The sequence below is a fragment of the Mus pahari genome, chromosome 16 (genome assembly GCF_900095145.1).
Source record: "Mus pahari chromosome 16, PAHARI_EIJ_v1.1, whole genome shotgun sequence".
Taxonomy (NCBI): Eukaryota; Metazoa; Chordata; class Mammalia; order Rodentia; family Muridae; genus Mus; species Mus pahari.
In genome coordinates this window covers 30,378,247-30,392,436 of record NC_034605.1, presented here as the reverse complement: position 1 = coordinate 30,392,436, position 14,190 = coordinate 30,378,247, and positions in this window count along the sequence as shown.

Sequence of the window (14,190 nt, the reverse complement as noted above, 5' to 3'; positions counted from 1 at the left end):
ACATAACTAATATGGATAATAAAAATGTGTTAGTTTTAAAAACATTGTTATATGAACTAGTGTTTTCATTAGATACTATACATGTTCTGTATTGATTTCCATGGGTTTCTATAGCAAAATATTTAAGAGATGGCTCCAGTAACAGATGTTTATTTCTCATAGTTCCTGAGAATGGTATTCTAGGACCAATGAGTTCACAGGTTTGATTTTTTTCATAAGGCCTCTGTCTTTGGCTTGAGGATGGTCTACTCCCACTAAATCTCCCTTTGGTCCTGTTGGTGTGTACCAGCCTACCTAAGATATTTCTCTTGATGTATCCACTTTCCTGTTTCTAAGTGCCACCTGTTAGCGCTGGTCAGTGGACTTGGGCTACAGTTCATCTTAACAACCTTGCTTGAACATCAAATGCCTATCCGAATTCTCTGACTTCAAACACATTCTGAGTTTCTGGCATCAAGACTATAAACCAAGAGTTGGCAACAGAATCAACACAAAACTCAGACAATAAAAATTTCATTACACTTACTCTTTTGCATCAGTACGATAGATAAACTCCTTTATGCCATCATTAAAAAGCTATTATACATCCCTCAATAAATCTCTAAACATTTTACACTCATCAGTTTGATTATAGTGATCACTACTTTCAGCACTATTTATGTACTGATCATTGTTTGCCTGCTGTGGCTCTAAATACTTGATCTGAATTAAGTCACTTAAGGTTGTGGCGATTCTGTCAGCTGGATCCTGCTATGGTTTCTGTTCTGAGACTAAGATTAGTCCATTGACCTGCAAAGTGACATATTTGAAGGTTTAATGGAGGAAACCAGTGTGCAGTCCAACCCTTGGTTTGCTTAACAGTCTGCTGTATCCTCAATGCAAGTGAGAATATGGTGCGATGAGTGGGAGGAAGCTTTGCTCATTTCCTGTCCTTTGAGCTCAGACATAGCCTGGTCCATGCATTCATCTTTTTTTTTTCTCAGTTCAAACAGTTGCTTTTATTCATGTGTACAAAGATTGTTTATAAAACAATGGAAAATTAATTTACACAACTTTTTTTCTATTATACAGTAAGTATTGTAGAATACAAAATAATAATAAATATAGAATCATTACCACATCATCACATACTTTCCAAGACCCTTTTCCAGCTTTTGACATTGTTTTTTTTTTTTTTCTTACCTTTAGAACAATTCCAATTATACTTTATTAAGGAAAGAAAACCCCAACTCATTTGGAAGTCCTTTTTTTAGTAGAACTAGGCAAATTTCCCTGGCCATCTGCCAAAAATACCATATACTTAATTGCAGAAAACTGCAGAAATGTAGGCTTTTGAATTTGGGGGACTTTTCCCACTGGAAGGCTCTCCAGAAGGATCTTTCCTTGTGTCGCCCTTGGCTTTTGACAAGTACCAACATTTCCTTGAGTACTGCTTGCTGACTGACAAATACAGTAGTGGTCTCTGTCTCTACCCTGGCATCTAACTATGACAGACTATAACTTATAATCTGGAATAAACCCTTTCATGCATTCATCTTGTCCCTACCATTATTATTCCATGCCAAGCAGAGATTTGGAAGGCGCTTAACAAATGGATGACTTGAAGCTTGTCCATTTTAACTGTTATTTTTATTTAAAAAAAATATGGAGCTATTAGGTAAATAACGTGTGCTGTATTTATTAAACCACATTCCAAAGTAGTTAGAGGAAACACAAAACTTACCAGTAACATGAAAGCCTGGTGCTTTACACACATGTGATTCAAACTGAATTAAGAGAGTGAACACAGTGCTCAAAGTCACCTGGTTGACTGAGGACAATTTTAAAAGCAAAAGTCCTATTTCTTGATATATATATATATATATATATATATATATATATATATATATATATCAGTTGAAATAAAATGAGCAACAGAAGTTCATCACTAGATAAATATAATATTGTGTATTGATTTCCTTGAAAAGGAAATTATGACACCCAACTTTTCTTTTGAGTCATTCAGATTTTTTATTCAATAACATTCAGATTAAGAGAAATACAGATTATTTCAGAGAGGCTACAGCAAGATTTTTAACTTGTAAATGGTACAGTTGATTGGGCAAGATGCTCATCTGCTGTCCATCTGTCCAGCTGCTCTAGCAAAGAGGATGCTATGCATGGTCCCACTAGTACTCACTTTTGCATTTTGATTGCCCTTCTGATTTAGCTCTCAATGGAAAGCCCTAGGGTCTTGGTGTGGTTCCTATTACAATCCAATCCATCCTTGTGTCCTCCCTTCAGCCCCCTGGTTGCCACTGTGCATAAATTGGAACCTCAGTACTTTATAACTCAAGACTGAAGCAATCTTGAGAATATCAAATGGTCTCCCATTTTGCTACTTAGAAATCAGATGCAGCCTGGTCAGACTTTTGCTCCTTCTTTATTATAGCTGTGTCACATGTGTTAACAGTATTTCCTTCCATCATTGTACAAATAGGTAAGAGACTTATCATTGATATTTTTAGATAATTTCTATGTGATAATAGTGAAAGATATCTTGCCCATAATTCTCAACAAGTATTTTCAAAATGCATGTCATTAGATCTATGCTTTTACTTATTATAATTTTCTATTCATCATAATGAGTCTGTTGCTCTATACATCATATGTATACATTAATATGTATTAATTTAATTATCAACAATGTAAAAATAGTAATTCTGGATTATTTGAAGGGTTGCAAAAACACATTAGTTTAGAAAGGAGTTTGAGGCTTTCTGTTGAAAGGTTTTATAAGTAATATTGTTGTTGTTTTGAACAACAGACTAACAGAAGGAAAACAAATTAAAGAGCAATTGCTTTACTCCTCATGTGTAATCCTTTTTCTGGGAATGTGCCACTGCTTCAATTTTATATGTGAGAGAATCTTCAAAAGCACGGGCTGCTCTTGTCTAAGGTCAAAATAACCAATTATGGACATCTTTTCAGCTTTGAAATTGGATAATGTGGAAACCCTGGAGAGCCATTATGTGGTGGGAGACTGGCTGATGGAATGTACATATGCTCGGTGGGTCCCCAAGGAAGGGCAAGGTTAGCAGTGAGGAGCCGGGGCCACATCACCTCCATTCTTAGTGAAGCCGCTGCTCTCCATTGTGACTTTTGCTTTACAGTCTGGAATGACTACAGTAATATGTATGTCCATCACTGTGGTAAAAGCACAAAAAGCTTTTCCCATTTTGATAAGAGAAGATCCAAAGAAACTCATCTTTCAATTTCACATTTCTCTGTTAATGAAGTCCAGAAAACCATCCATAGCTTCACTGCTACCATTTCATCCAGGCAATATCTCCTTCTGTCCAGTCTGAGAAGGTTATAGAATATGCACTATCATGGAAATCTTTGCAGAGATAATTAGGTACATAAATACTTGCCACCCTAAAGCAAGACATTGAACAGTGTCTCTTAATTATTGGAAAGTTTCTCTACAAAGAAATTGGTTACTAAGCTGCCATATCCCTTCCAGAAGAGCCCTTGAAGCAATAGTTATATCCATTCCCCATTCCTCACAAAATTAAATTGCTATTAAAGGATATTCCTGCTCAAATTTGTAGGCTGTGTAGAATAATGATCACATGATATTTATGCATAGTAAAAAGATCCTTTCTCTAGAGACTTTAAGAAGGAAATTCTTTTTTTCTTTCTTTCTTTCTTTCTTTCTTTCTTTCTTTCTTTCTTTCTTTCTTTCTTTCTTTCTTTCTTTCTTTCTTTCTTTCTTTCTTTCTTTCTTTCCTTCCTTCCTTCCTTCCTTCCTTCCTTCCTTCCTTCCTTCCTTCCTTCCTTCCTTTCCTTCTTTTGCTTAAATGTCGTTTTAAAATATTAATTTTTTTTACACTCCATATTTTATTCCTCCACAAACCGTCCACCCTCCGACTGTTCCACATCCCATATCTCCTGCCCAAGTCCTGTGTCCACATGGATGTCCCCAACCCCAACACTACCTGACCTCTAAACTCCCTGGGGCTTCCAGACTCTTGAGGGTTAGGTGCATCATCTCTGAATGAACACAGACCCAGTAGTCCTCTACTGTATGTGTGTTGGATGCCTCATATCAGCTGGTGTATGCTGCCTGTTTGGTGGTCCAGTGTCTGAGAGATCTCAGTGTCTATATTAATTGAGACTGCTGGTCCTCCTACAGGGTCACCCTTCTCTTAGTCTTCTTCCAGCCTTTCCCTAAGTCAACAACAGGGATCAGCTGCTTCTGTCCATTGATTGGGTACAAATATCTTTCAGCTGCTTATTGGGTCATCTGGAGTGTGGTCAAGCTAGGTCCCTTTTTGTGAGTGCTCCATAGCCTCAGGAATAGTGTCAGGCCTTGGGACCTCACTTTGAGCTGGATCCATTTTGAACCTGTTGCTGAACCTTCTTTTCCTCAGTCTCCTCTCCATTTCCATCCCTGTGATTCTTAGACAGGAACAATTATGGGTCAGAGTTGTGACTGTGGGATGGCAACCCCATCCCTCACTTAATGCCCTGCCTTCCTGCTGAAGGTAGACTCTTTAAGTTCCCTCTGCCTACTGTCTGGCATTTCATCTAAGGTCCCTCCCTTTAAGTCCTGAGATTCTCTCACCTCCAAGGTCTCTAGTGCATTCTGGAGGGTCCCTCCAACCTCCTATCTCCTGAGTTGCCTTTTTACATTCTTTCTTCTAGCCCTCAGGGCTTCAGTACTTTCCCCCCACTCAATACTAGATCAGGTTCTCCTCTCCCCCCCCCAACTCCCTCCGCTGTCCACTTCCCCTCCCAAGTTCCTCTGTCCCTCCCTCCCCACTTGTGATTGCTTTCTTCTCTCTCCCAAGAGGGACTGAGGCATCCTCAGTTGGGTCTTTCAGCTTGTTGAACATTTTGAGTTCTCTGGACTGTATCTTGGGTATTCTGTATGCTTTTATTTATTTTTTGGCTAATATCCACTTATTATTGAGTACATACCATGTATGTCCTTTTGAGTCTGAGTTATCTCACTCAGGATGATATTTTCTAATTCCATTCATTTGCCTACAAAACTCAGGATTCCTCATTCTTAATAACTGAGTAGTATTCCATTGTGTAAATGAACTACACTTTCTGTATCAATTCTTCTGTTGTGGGACATCTAGGTTATTTCCAGATTCTGGATATCACAAATAAGGCTGCTATGAACATAGTGGAACATGTGCCCCTGTTACATGGTGGGGCATCTTTTGGGTATATTCCCAAGAACGGTATAGCTGGGTCTTCAGGTAGATCTATTTTCTGAGGAATCTCCAGATTGGTTTCCAGAGTGGTTGTACCAGTTTGCAATCACACTGGTAATGGAGGAGTGTTCCCTTTTCTCCACATCCTTTCTAATATGTGTTGTCATCCGAGGCTTTGATCTTAGCCATTCTGATTGGTGTAAGGTGGGATCTCATGGTTGTTTTGATTTGAATTTCTTTGATCACTAAGGAATTTGAACATTTCTCTAGGTGCTTCTCAGCCATTTGACATTCCTCAGTTGTGAATTCTATGTTTAGTTCTATACCCCATTTTTTGATTGGGATGTTTGGTTTCTTTTTTTTGTGTGTGATTAACTTCTTGAGTTCTTTATATATTTTGGATATTAGTACTCTATCAGATATGGGGTTAGTGAAGACTTTTCCCCAATCTGTAGGTTGCTGATTTGTCTTATTTGTCTTAAAGACTATGTACTTTGTCTTACAGAACCTTTCCAGTTTCATGAGGTCCCATTTATCAATTCTTGATCTCAGAGCATGAGCCATTGGAGTTCTGTTTAGGAAATTTCCCCCTGTCCCAATACATTCACTTTACCACTTTCTCTTCTGCTAGATTCAGTGTATCTGGTTTTATGTTGAGGTCCTTCATCCACTTGGACTTGAGCTTTGTACAAGGTGACAAATATGAGTCTATCTTCATTCTTCTACATACCGAAAGCCAGTTAGACCAGCACCATTTATTGAAGATACTTTCTCTTTTCCATTGTATATATCTTTATCAAAGATCAAGTTTGTGTAAGTGTGTAGTTTTATTTCTGGGTCTTCAATTCTTTTCCATTGATCAACATGTCTGTCTCTGTACCAATACCATGCCATTTTTATCACTATTGCTCTGTAGTAAAGCTTGAGGTCAGGGCAGGTAATTTCCCCCAGCTCTTATTTTATTGTTAAGGATTGGTTTTGTTTTTGCTTTTGTTTTGTTTTGTTTTTGTTTGGTTTTGTTTGTTTTTGTTTTTAGTTTTTTGCCTTTCCAGATGAATTTGAGAATTGCTCTTTCCATGTCTTTGAACAATTGTGTTGGTATTTTGATGGGGATTGTAGAGCATCTGTAGATTGCCTTTGGTAGGATGGCCATTTTTACTATGTTAATTCTGACAATCCATAAGCATGGGAGATCTCTCCATTTTCTGAGATCTTCTTCTTCGATTTCTTTATTGAGTGACTTGAAGTTATTGTCATTCAAGTCTTTCACTTCTTTGGTTAGAGTTACCCCAAGATATTTTATATTATTTGTGGCTATTGTGAAGGGAGTTTTTTCCCTAATTTCTTTCTTATCCTCTTTGTTATTTGTATAAAAGAAGGCTACTGATGTATTTGAGTTAATTTTATATCCAGCCACTTTGCTGAAGTTGTTTATCAGTTGGAGAAGTTCTCTGGCAGAATTTTTGGAGTCAATTACATATACTATCATATCATCTGCAAATAGTGATACCTTTATTTATTCTTTACCAATTTGTATCCCCTTGTTATTTTTTTCTTACTGTTCTAGCTAACATTTTGATTACTTTATTGAATAGATATGGGGAGAATGGGAATCCTTTTCTTGTACCCAATTTCAGTGGGATTGCTTCAAATATGTCTCTATTTGATTCGATATTGGCTGTTGGTTTGTAGTAAATTCCTTTTATTATATTTAGGTATGGGACTTGAATTCCTAATATCTCTAGTACTTTTAACATGAAGGGGTGTTGTCTTTTGTCAAATACTTTTTCTGCACCTGTACTGGCTTGTTTTGTGTCAACTTGACACAGCTGGAGTTATCACAGAGAAAGGAGCTTTAGTTGAGGAAAGGCCTACATGAAATCCAGCTGCAAGGTATTTTCTCAATTAGTGATCAAGAGGGAAAGGCCCCTTGTGGGTGGGACCATCCCTGGGCTGGTAGTCTTGAGTTCTATAAGAGAGCAAGCTGAGCAAGCCAGGGGAAGCAAGTCAGTAAAGAACATCCCTCCATGGCTTCTGCATCAGCTCCTGCTTTCTGACCTGCTTGAGCTCCAGTCCTGCATCCTTTGGTGATAAACAGCAATGTAGAAAATGTAAGCGGAATAAACCCTTTCCTCCCAAACTGCTTCTTGGTCATGATGTTTCTGCAGGAATAGAAACCCTGATTAAGAGAGCACCTAAAGAGATGATCATGTAAATTTTTCTTTGTGTTCGTTTATATAGTGGATTATGTTAATGGATTTTTGTATATAAACCAGTCTTACATCTCCAGGATGAAGCCTACTTGATTGTGGTGAATGATGGTTTTGATGTGTTCTTGGACTCAGTTGGCAAGAATTTTATTGAGTATTTTTGCATTGATATTCATAAGGGAGATTCATCTGAAGTTCTCTTTTTGGGTTCCGTCCTCATGTGGTTTAGGTATCAGAGTAACTGTGGCTTCATAAAAAGAGTTAGGTTGTGTTCCTTCTCTTTCAGTTTTATGGAATAGTTTGAGGAAAATTGGTATCAGGTCTTCTTTGAAGGTCTGGTAGAATTATTCACTAAATCCATCTGACCCTGGTCTTTTTTTGGTTGGGAGGTTTTTAATGACTTCTATTTTGTTGTGTGATATGGGATTGTTTAGCTACTTTATCTGCTCTTGATTTAACTTTGGTATGTGGCATCTGTCNAGAAAACCATCCATTTCATCTAGATTTTCCAGTTTTGTTGAGTATAGGCTTTTACAGTAGTATGCGGTGATTCTTTGAATTTCCTCCGTTTCTATTTTTATGTCTTCCTTTTCATTTCTGATTTTGTTAATTTGGATACTGCCTCTGGTCCCTTTAGTTAGTTTGGCTCTGGGTTTATCTATCTTGTTGATTCTCTCAAAGAACCAGCTTCTGGTTTTGTTGATTCTTTGAATTGTTTTCATTGTTTCTATTTGGTTGATTTCAGTCTTGAGTTTGACTATTTCCTGCCTTCTATTCCTCTTGGGTGAGTTTGATTCTTTTTGTTTTAGAGCTGTGTGCTGTTAAGTTGTTAGTGTAAGATCTTTCCACTTTCTTTATCAGAGCACTTAGTGCTATGAACTTAATTCTTAGTACTGCTTTCAATGTGTCTCATAAGTTTGGGTATGATGTATTAAAATTTTCATTAAATTCCAGGAAGTCTTTAATTTTATTTTTTTATTTCTTCCCTGATCAAATTATTGAGTAAAGAGGTCTTCAGCTTCTACGCATATGTGGACTTTATTTAGTTTTTGCTGTTATTGAAGACCATCCTTAGGCCGTGTGATCTGATAGGATGCATATTATTTAAGTCGTTGGTATGGGTTGAGGGTTGTTTTGTGACCAATTATATGGTCAGTTTTGGAGAAGGTACCATGAGGTGCTGAGAAGGTGTATTTTTTTGATTTAGGGTGAAATGTTCTGTAGATATCTCTTAAATCCATTTGGTTCATAACCTCTTAGTTTCACTGTGTCTCTGTTTAGTTTTTATTTCAATGACCTGCCCATTGGTGAGAGTTGGGTGTTGAAATCTCCCACTATTATTGTGTGGGGTTCAATGTGTGTTTTGAGCTTTAATAAAGTTTCTTTTATGAAATTGGTTGCTCTTGCATGTGGGTCATAGATGTTCAGAACTGAGACTTTCTCTTGGTGGATTTTCCCCTTGATAAATATGAAGTGTCCATCATGCTTGATATCTTTTGGTTAAAAGTCTCTATCATTAGAAATTAGGATGGCAACTTCTGCTTGTTTCTTGGGACCATTTTCTTGGAAGACCGTTTTCATCCTTTTACTCTGAGGTAGTGTCTTTTTTATTTAGGTGTGTTTTTTTTTGTTTGTTTTGTTTTGTTTTGTATGCAGCAAAATGCTTGATCTTGTTTTCATATCCAGTCTGTTAGCTTATGTCTTTTTTATGGGTGAGTTCAGTCTATTAATATTGAGAGATACTAAAGAGAGATGATGTTTGTTTCTATAGGTGGCTTTCTGTGCTTGTGGCTCTCTGCTTTTGGCTTTGTTGAGGTACTTAACATTGTGTCCTTTCTTTGGTGCAGGAATCTTCCTTGTGTTGAAGTTTTCCTCTGTAGGGCTGGGTTGGTAGATAGATACTGTTTGAATTTGGTTTTGTCCTGGAATATTTTGGATTCTCCATCTATGTTGAGTGACAGTTTTTCTGGGTATAGTAGCCTGGGCTGGCATCTGCGTTCTCTTAGAGTCTGCATGGCCTCTGACCAGTCTCTTCTGGATTTTATAGTCTCTGTTGAGAAGTTTGCTATAGTTCTGAGAGATCTATATTTATATGTTACTTGGCCTTTTTCCCTTTTAGCCTTTAATATTCTTTGTTCTGTGCATTTATTGTTTTGATAATTATGTTACAGGAAGATTTTCTTTTCTGGTCCCATTTATTTGGTGTTCTATAGGTTTCTTGTACTTTTATGTCAATCTCTTTCTTTAGGTTGGGGAAGTTTTCTTATATGATTTTGTTGAAGACTTTTTATGTTCTTTGAGCTGGGAATCTTCATTCTCTTCTATTCTGATTATTTTTAGATTTGTTCTTTTCATTGTGTCTTGAGTTTCCTGGATGCTTTGGGTTAGGAGTTTTTTACGTTTTGAGTTTTCTTTGACAGTTGTATCAATCTCTTCTACTGTATCTTCCACACCTGAGATTCTCTCTTCTATCTCTTGTACTCTTTTGTTTGTTTGTTTGTTTATTTATTTCTTTGTTCTTCTACTCAGTTGATAATACTTACATCTGTAATTCCTGACCTCTTTACTAGGTTTTCTATTTCTATGTTTGCCTCCATTTGTGTTTTCTTTATTTTTTCTACTTCCAATTTTAGGTCTTGGATTGTTTTATTCAACTCCTTCTCCTGTTTACCTGTGTTTTACTGTGTTTCTTTCAGTGAGTTACTGATATTTTCCTTAAAGGACTTTATTATCTTCATGAGATAGGCTTTTAGGACAGATTCCTGATTTTCAGGTGTGTTGGCATATTCAGGGCTTGCTGTGGTGGGAGAACTGGGTTATGATGATGCCCATGCATTTTTGCTTCTGTTGCTTATGGTCTTGAGCTTGCTTTTTGCAATCTGGATATCCCTTTTGTTTGTTGGTCTAGGTGACTATATGGAGTCTGCCTCTTTTGTCTCTGAGTTACTTCAGGTCTCCCAGTAGGTCTGCAGCCCTGACTCTATCAGACCACCTGTGGGATCTTACAACTGGGAGCTCTTAACAGGGGCAGAGATGCTGCTGATCTGTTGCCCTGGCTACAGTAGATCTCCTGGGAGGCCTTCAGACTGTTGGGTCTTCTGCGGAGCAGTCAAATTGTGCAGCTGATCCTCAATTACTCTATGTGTTGCATATCCTCAACTGCTTTGAGTACAGAGGATCCTCAAATGCTCTGAGTGCCGTAGGTTGTCTAGGATGGATCTGGGATATGGTATCTTTAAGGGAGCAGACCAACTCAGAGGCTGCCCCAGCAGCAAACACCGAGCAGAAGGGTTGGAAGGGACTGAAGGGGAATGGTATTCAGGAGGGTGGGTGTTTTGGTGGGTGATGGCTCCCAGCAGCAGCTCCAAGACTGGGGGGGATGGAAGGGAGAAGGGGGTTCTTACCAACTGCTCTGTGTGCAGTGGGTCCTCTAGTATGGGTAGGGGTATGATATCTTTACGGGAGCAGACCAATGAAGAGTCTGCCCCAGCAGAAAGAACCTGGCAGAAACACAAGTTTCTAAAATAATCAAACTCAGCAAGTGAAGTGAAAAGTTGGACAGAATTAAGGCACTCTGAAATATGTCAGATGGTAAAAATGATGATATGATGATGATGATGATGATGATGATGATGATGATGTCACCAAGGATTAAAAACAGGGTTTTGTACATAGTAGGCAGATGCTATCATTGAACTATGTCCTCAGCACTAAAACATTTTAACTGTAAAGAAATACATCAAGAAAGAAGTGAGAATTTTAGCAATTATTTATGATCTCTCTCTCTCTCTCTCTCTCTCTCTCTCTCTCTCTCTCTCTCTCTTTCTGTGTGTGTGTGTGTGTGCATGTGTGTGTGTTTATCTATGTGCTTGTATGTGCTTATATGTGTTATAGCCCATGCTACGTCCAAAACCTATTTCTATATTTATAATACACACTGAAACTTAAAGAAGGAAAGATAATTTAAATGCATAGGGCAACGCCTCAAGGCATCAATACTTAAAGATGCTATCTCTATTATGAGGCTCACTTTCCCTCTGGCAAAATCAGTATAATTATTTCATTTGTCTTAACACCCCAGTCTCTGGGGTAGCCACACCCATGAAGGCATAATTACTTACTGGGGCAGCCATAGTCCTAATATAATTGTCCTGTGAAGATGCAGATAAACTGCTCTGTGAGCCACTCCTAAGCACTGCCTCCCATATAGCCCCTTTCCTGGAGAAAAAAGAAAAGAAAAGAAATAATTTTTTGTTCTTTGAAACATCAAATAAGTTAGTTGAATTTTATTTTTTTTTTGAAATACTTGTTCTCTCATTTTGTATTTACCCTCTTCCAAGTATCTCTATATGTCTACAAAGCTAGCCCCCAATAAAAAAAATCTAGCAACCATTTATAAAAATGAGAGCCAACATTCCCTACTTTATAAAATCTGATAGAGAAACTTTTAAAGCTTGTTGGCAGAAAAATGAATGTTAGTACATTGAAATTAATTTTGAATTACATAAGTACACAAAAACAGTGTTCTTTCCAATCATTCAAATTGGCAGAAGTTTATTTATGTAATTAAACTTCAGCATTGAGTATAAAAATTTAAAGAATAAATCAACGAAACGGGGGACAATCTATGCAGAAAGATTAGAACTTTGATCCTTGTTGCTGAGTTCCCTGGAGTCCAAAAGTCTGCTTTCCCCTCAAGTTGTGCTCTGCTTCCTCAGTAAAGACTCTACCCTCCTATCTCTGTGATGTTGAAGACTAAGGATGGAAAGAAGGGCACACCAAACCGCATGCTCCCACAAGGAGGGACTTTTCTAGTGTTTCAAGCCATATGACCTTAGATATTGATTTACAGTCTACTGTAGTACCCCAGAGCAAAAGGGACACTGGTTACTAAGTCAATTGCAGCATATCCTAAAATAGTGCTGCCTGGTAACAAAGGAGGCCCTTCCTTTCTCCTCTGTCTCTGAGCAAATGCAGATGCAGGCACTGACCTCTGTGATCTTTCCCCAAAGTTTTTAGCTGCAGCTGTTAGTTTTCTTTCTCTGGGCCTTTTACTGCTGATAGACTGATAAGAGTCATTAAATGGTGTGTGCAACTTTCTTTTAAATAAACATGAAATGATTTATACCTCAAGCCTTACTTATGAAATGTTTTATTGCAGCCAGAATGAAAGGGAATGTTCTAATTAGGGCCTTCCCAGTAAGGACCTATTCCAATTGAGCACATTAATAAGGAAAAGCTCTGTTTTTGAAGGGTTTTATATTTCAATGCAGAATTTTTCCATTGTACAACTCTCAAGATTATAAGCAAATTGAGTCAGAAATCTCCTCTTTGTATTCCATTAGAGTCATTACTGAGATAGGGCCACAAAAGGTAATAGCAATAAAACCAAATACCTTGAGGAGCATATGCAAATTACATGCTAATATATGATAATCAAGCACTATGTTCAGTGGCCATAAAAATACTAAATACAGCTAATTAAGGGTAGGTAAGTTTCTGCACTTTCTACTTAAGAGCTATATGTGAGAGGTAGTATTTTACTATAATTACATCAGTCCTGCCCTTGGCAGCACATCCACCATTTTAGCAGGATTCCTTATTCTGTCATTATTTGTCCATTTCACTGAATGCAATCGCTTCTCTTCTCTACCTCAGGCCTTGGTTCCATGTAGTTACTGAGAAACTAAAAGACAAATTAAATCTTTAGCTTCAAGGAAAACAAACGCTTTCCGCTTTAGAAACCTTAGACATGTCATGCCCACTTAAAACTCCTCTTAGAATAAGTGCCCCCCACTGGGGGAAAAAGGCTTGGCTCAGTAGTCAGCCATATTGAAAACCACTTTGGTAAAAGAGCCAGGAATAACCTATGAAATGCATTGACTTCTCCCTGAAATGTAGTTCAAAGCAGAGATTTGCTGTTTGAGTGGAGCATTTGCATGAGAGCACAGTCTATCTGCCTAAAAAAATCGTAGTCCTTGACAAAGTAAAGTTATGTGTATACATTCACTGTTGGAATGCTTTATTGCCTATACTTTTCTTAGCCATTAGTAAATTTGTATGCCTTATGGGGTTTAAAGAACAAAAGAAGTTAGACTAAAAGTCCCACTGAAGGTACTCTGTATTTTATTTGTTCTTAACATTTGTGTCACTTTGTGTGGATGTTTTATCAAACTGCCACAAAGTTAGTAGGTTCAAACAACCCAGATTTCTTGCCTTATAGGTCTAAGGCTAAAAAGTAGAACCTAGGCCTCACTGGCAAGAATCAACTCATCTGAGAGTGTTCTTCTAAAGGTTCCTAGAAGAGAGATGTCTATGTCTTCAATTTTCTAGTTCTAGACCCTACCTAATGTCTTGGGCTACTAGTATTTTCTTCTATGTTCCAAGCCAGCAAGAACAAGCTCAACTCTTGCCACATGGCAGTACTTTGATCTTGCCTTCTATCTACCTCTTCCATTAAAAAACATTAGGGTTACCCTAGGTACATACCACACAATACTACACAATCTTTCCTTCCTTCCAGTCAAATGATGAACAAGCTTAACCTCCTCGGCAACAGTGATGACCTTTGCTTGAAACATAACACACCCATATGTTGTAGGAATTAAGGTGTGTGTGACTTCACAAGAGGGGTCCTTGGATATCTGCATAATTTTCTGGAACAAGTATGTAAAGAACAGATTTAGATAGGAATGAAGCATAGGCATACCTTTAATTATTTGCTAGCTTTTCCCAAGAGATTAATACTTGTCAGAGTGTTTAGGGTGTGA